This window comes from Coenobita brevimanus, chromosome 69, assembly GCF_032717465.1.
Source record: "Coenobita brevimanus isolate Jiangsu-jjx chromosome 69, ASM3271746v2, whole genome shotgun sequence".
NCBI lineage: Eukaryota > Metazoa > Arthropoda > Malacostraca > Decapoda > Coenobitidae > Coenobita > Coenobita brevimanus.
Genome location: NC_137022.1, coordinates 20,805,074 through 20,811,797, shown reverse-complemented (window position 1 = coordinate 20,811,797; position 6,724 = coordinate 20,805,074).

Sequence of the window (6,724 nt, the reverse complement as noted above, 5' to 3'; positions counted from 1 at the left end):
GACTGGCTCACTAAACGAGAATATGTCTTTCCATCCATACTGGATTGCGAATCAGTCAGTCAGTCAGTCAATCACTCAGCCTTAGTTAATCAGCGTCTCAGTCAGTCAGCCAGTCAGTGTCTCAGTTAGTCAGCCAGTCAGTTAGTGTCTATGTGCGTGTGTGTACGTATGTGTATGTATATGCGTGTGTGTATGTGTACTGTATGTATATGCGTGTGTATATGTGTATTTATATGCGTGTGTATGTAACCGTGTGTGTGTATGTTGTGTGTGTATGTGTATGCGTGAGCGTGTGCATGTGTGCGAGCGTGTGTAGGGATGGTAAGACTACACCTCTCTGTGTAAATTACTCGCATTGCAAGACTCTGTCATATATCAGTATTCTTAGTGCAATGACATCGACCTCCTCCACTTTTGGGTGATTGGTGTCGAGCAAAATTATGAACCTGTGAAATAACTGCAAAGAGAGAACCACTAAAAATCTGAGCTGTTGTGTGCTGTATATGACTAAGGAGGAACTGGCGAGGTTTAGTTAGGTTAGGTTAGGTTAATTCATGCTATGCTAAGGCTAGGTTAGGTGAGGTTTGGTTTGGTTAGGTTAGGTTAATTTAGGTTATGGTTGGGAAAGGTTAGGTTAGGTGAGGTTACGTTAGGTACGGCTTGATTAGGCTAGATTTGGGTATGGTTAGGTTAGTTTAGGTTAGGTTAGGTTAAGTTATGGTTAGGTTGGTTTAGGTTAGGTTAGGTTAGGTTATGTAAGGTTGGGTGAAGTGAGATTAGAATAGGCTAGGTTGTGTTTAGATTAGATAAGATTAACTTAGGTTAGGTTAGGTTAGCTTAGATTTAAGTAAATTTCCGAGGAGCAAATAAAAAAAATCAGTCAAATATTTCGCTTGACACCACGTAGTGAACGCAGTAGTAGGGAGTAAGTAAATGTCATGAGTTGCATCCCTTTTTATCTCGGTAGTGAACGAATGACTATCATGTCGTGTGTCTGACGGTTTTGTGTATGGGGTAGAGCCAGGATATCGAAGGCTTTCATGTTTGAATAAGTGTGCTGGTTGATAATTCTCTAAGTTTCATGCACTTTCCTCCTATATTTCTGGATCCTACCTCATTCTCACCTCCTGGGTAAGCATTAAGGATATGATAAAGCCGACGATGATGCTTAAAACCATAAATATTTAAATAAGTAAAAAAAAAAAAAATCGTTATAATTTTTATGGATGCTGTAAAGCACTTAAATGTACACAATTCTCTACACCTCAATAAGTACACACATAAAATGACAGACAAACACTTAAGTACGGTATAACGCCTCTGAGTAACAACTTACACTTTCCAACTTAACCCTTTGACTGCTGTATCTGACCTTTAAGTCTTTCCTTTCGGGAAACTTTAGGCTATTAAATTCATATAAATGCTTGAAAGAAAAGTTAAAACCTGTCTTGACTGACATTTCCGTCGAGAACTCTGTCTACTTCCAGACGCCTTAATCCCGTTCGTGATGGCCACAAACAAATCGCCTCCACGTCGCCCTGTCCCCCGCCATTTCACTGTCCTGCTCCTAGCTCACACACCCCTCTCTCATATACCTCTCCACCCCATCCCTCCATCTCATCCTCGGCCTCCCCCTCCCTCTTCCCCCCTCCACATCACTCACGCTCTCTTCGTCAGTCTTTCACCCTCCATCCTCTCCACATGGGCAAACCACCTCAGTGAATTCCTCCTGACGCTTCCTATCACATCCATATTTATATTGTCAATATATTATATATATTATATATATATTATATATATATTTTATATATATTATATATATTATATATATTATATATATATTTTATATATATTATATATATATTATATATATATTTTATATATATTATATATATATTATATATCTACCTGTCGATCTATCTATCCATCTATATATATATTATACATACGTATATATATATATATATATATATATATATATATATATATATATATATATATATATTATATATATATTTATATATATTTATATATATATATATATACATATATATATATATATATTACATATATATATTATATTATATATATTATATATATATATATATATATATATATATATATTTTATATTATATATTATATATATATATATTGTGTATATACGTATTATATATATATTATATATATTATATATCTATCTATCGATGTATCTATCCATATATATATATATATATATATATATATATATATATATACTATATATATATATATATACTATATATATATATATATATATATATATATATATATATATATATATATATACTATATATATATACTATATATATATATATATATATATATATTATATATATATATATATATATATATATATATATATATATATATATATATATATATATATATATATATATATATATATATATATATATATATATATGTATATATATTATATACATATTATATATATTATATATATTTTATATTATATATATTATATACATATTATATATATATTATTATATATATATATATATATATATATATATATATATATATATATATATATATATACCGTATATCTATCTATCTATCTATCTATATCTATATCTGTATCTATCTATCTATCTATACCGTATCTATATATCTATCTATATCTATATCTGTATCTATCTATCTATCTATACCGTATCTATATATCTATCTATATCTATATCTGTATCTATCTATCTATCTGTACCGTATCTATCTATCTATCTATCTATATCTATATCTGTATCTATCTATCTATCTATATCTATCTATCTATCTATCTATCTATCTATCTATATATATATATATATATATATATATATATATATATATATATATACCATTGGATTGCAGGGACTGAACTCAAAGAAAACCACGACAGCCCAAATTTTTACAGGTATTTACACTGATTCAGACACTAACAGGATATGAACTGGCATCATAAAAAAGTAGGACAGTTTATAAACAAAAAAGGCCGTCAGACCTATTTCTGTAATTCTGGGAGAGGCTTTGTTACGGGTAAAGAATGACTCTTTAGCCTTGAACGCATAATATTTTACTGAAACTATTACCGGGCGATTATATTCACATGACGGAAACTTGAGAAGGGCTACTAACGATTCTCGATTCCCCTTGACAGTGCCTAAATTTCCTCACCTGATGTAAAATAGTTCTGGATTTAGTATGAATAAAAAATTGCGTCAGAGGCAGCAAATGAGATAATAGGGATCACTAGGCTAAAATTACGAGGGGATCTTCATACAAGGTGTAAATCAGCAAAACAGAAACATAAGTAACGAGAAAACACAACACGAAACAAGACAACTTTTGCATATGAATAGGCAAATTACAAACTTTACCACACGGAAACATCAGCATAAACCAAACAACGTATTTTACCACACCATTTTATAACGATGCATTAAGGTTATCACTGAACCTTAACGATTTTCATGTGGAAACATAATATTCTGTACTGAAATAACGTAATGCAAGTTCATGACTGAAAAATATCTAATTTCATTTCCCATTTCTAAGATGTATTGCCGAAAAAAAAATAAAAAAATCGGCCAATCAGTATGTCAGTCAATCAATCTACCTCTATTTCTATGTCCCTATATATGCTAGAGGCTCTCCCGTAGGAAACTACGTATTGGTTATGAAAGTGTACAGCAGAAACTACGTAGTGAAGAGCATGTTTATTCGTTCACTGGGGAAAAAAAAAAAAGAACTATCCTCTTCGTTCATCATCAGGTTAAAATACTTGTAAAAAATGTGTGTATGTATATGAAATAAATAACCACTGACAAGCGTATACGGCAAGGCATTTCACTGGGGGTGGGGGAGGATGTTTGCCCTGAATATACTTGAAGTGCCGTGGTGATCTCCAAATAAGTACACTAATTCATGTGTATGATATAACACAAATGTTGAAACTAACATAAAATATCTTGACATTGAGAAATCACAAGTTCATTTGAAAACAATACAGAAAACCTGATGCCATAATATCATGCCATACACAGTAGTAATAAATATGCACAGTATACGAACACGAGGACGAAAAACTATAATTTATATGAAAATATATGCTATAGATGAGTGCTGGGCGAATGTGGAAGCACTCTTGGGAAATCTCGAGAGGTGTGAGAGATTTCTTGACTTAAAATATAGATGGAAAGGTGGAGAAGTTCAGGGTAGATCGGGTGGTTGGTGGACATTCGTGCAGAAAAGGGTTTGGCAACAGATGATACCTACTTTAGGCACAAAATGATCCGCAGGTATACATGGCGAGGATGATCAGGATGGGTGGTGATTTAAATGAACGGAAGGCAATGAGTTACTATGTTTGTGTGGATCAGCGAATGAGAAGATCTATGTTTGACACGAGTGTACAGAACTTGGGGGAGTGGACTATCGGATCACTGTATACTAGTGTAGGATACAGGTGCAAAAGCGTTGGGTGAACAAAGGCAGAGAAAGACAGTAGGAAGCAGTTTCTGTAGAGGGAGCAGAAAGGCTACAGGAGTATTAAAAAAATAATGCAAGAGAGACGTAAAGGAGCAACTGGGAAGATATGATCTGGAGCAGATGTAGGAGGAAGAAAGCAGGTGTATGATATTCACAGAAGAAATCCATGTAGCATATATGGTAGTGTATGGGGTGAAGAGAAGACCCAACGATGAGTATGGAACAGCGGAAAGGAAGGAAGAGGTGAAATGACCAGTGGCAGAGAAATAAGCACATACTGACTCGAAGGTAAGTTCATGAACTATGGATGTTGAGAGATGGAAAAGAGAGTTACTGTGCGCTCGTATGTAAAGAACGGGAGAGAGGTGAAAAGACTAGGAGGTGAGAGCAAGAAAAGAGTTGACGTGGTGTTTGGAGGAAATCCTAGTGTAAAGTGGAGGGAATGTAAAAAACTGCTTGGTAGGAAGTAAAGAATGTAAGACAGGGTGGTAAGGGAAGCGTTAGAGGAGTGATATATAGAAGTGGTGGGATATTGGTGGAAAAGGGAGAAAAACTGAGCAGCTGGAAAGTACGCTAAGGAATGTCTGGAAGAGGAAGAGAGGCGAGTAAAGAGGAAGAGATCAGTATGATGGAAGTATCTGAAAAAATTAAGAAAGTCAAAATGGTAAAAGCTCCAGGAACTGATGGATAGTGTGACGAAATATTGAAATACAAGGGATACATTGTGGCGGATTGGATGTGGTAGATGTGTCGATTGGCCTGCGAGGAAGGTAGATTCCCAAAGGATTGCAAGTCAGGTATAAATGTTCCCCCATACAAGTATAAGGGGAAAGAGAAATGTGTTGCAGTCACTGGGGTACTGTCGACTCACTGTAACAGGAAAAATATGTGGTAGAACACTTATTGACAGTTACAGAAACAACCGAAGAAGTGGCTGAAAAACAAGGAAGTTTTAGGAAGTGAAGTGGTTGCATAGATCAGACATTCGTTCTAAGATGAATAATGGAAAAGCATGTAGAGATGAAGTGGAAAGTTGTTTGCTGCCATCACGGAGCTGGAGAAAGCACATGGCAATTGATATAGGAGGAATGTGGAAGGCATTAAAATATACTGAGTTGCTGGATGCTGTGAAGACTATGTATGAGGGTATTAGGTCTGCAGTGCATGTGGATAGTCAACAGAATTCTTTGATCTGAATATTAGATTGAAACAGCGATGTGCCATGTCTCCGTGGCTGTTCAGTTTATATATAGATAGAGTTATAAAGTTATAAAATAGATATAAGGCAGGGCAGTGGATGTTGGAGTGTCCCTAATGTAAACGGGTAGAGTTTGTCATCTTCCTGTACTGTTGTTTGCAGACGATACCGTATTTTATGTGTAGATGAATGAGATCTTGGTGAATGAGTTGGGGAGTATATGTAGAAACTGAATCTAAATGTGACTGTAGATTAGAGTAGATTTTTGGTCCGAAAAATTGAGTTATAGAATGAAGTGTGGGTGGGGAGAGAGAGCCTTCTTGCTTTCCTATCCTTGTTTTATAATCATAAAATAATTTTGTTAGTTGTAATCTTACCAACAGCAGTCATGAAAGGACTACAGTCTGTTGCCGTTTGGTTTCTACTGTACCGTATGATTGGATGGAAAGGAAATGGAGAATGTTGATGCATTCAAGTACTTAGGTAATTTGATGAACAAGGATGGAAGTCTGGAGGATGACGTACTTGAAAGGGTACAGCAGGGACTAAAGGCTGCAGGTTCAAGGAAAGCACTGATAAGGAAGAAAGAAGTGGGAATGGAATTTAAAAAGTCGCTATATGACAGCATTGTGATCACTCTCACGTACTGAAGCAAATCCTGGATCCTGTTGGAAGGACATTAGTCAAGACTGAAAGCAGTGGAAACGGGTTATTTGACAAGGACATGCGGAGATATGTGGAGAGACAGACAAAAGTGAAAATAAAGAAGCATTGTGGTATTGGTGCGGATGTAATTGGCAGCAATAATATAATATGGAATGGTTTGGCCATGTGTAGAAGATGGAGAATGCTAGATTGACTAAGGAGTGTATGCACGTGAGGTGGAGGGGTAGAGGGGGAAAGGGAGACCAACGAAGAAATAGAGGAATGAAGTGGAAAGATATGTGAGAGATGGGGCATGAGCTAGAGGAATGGCAGCCAAATGACAGAGCACATGGCGA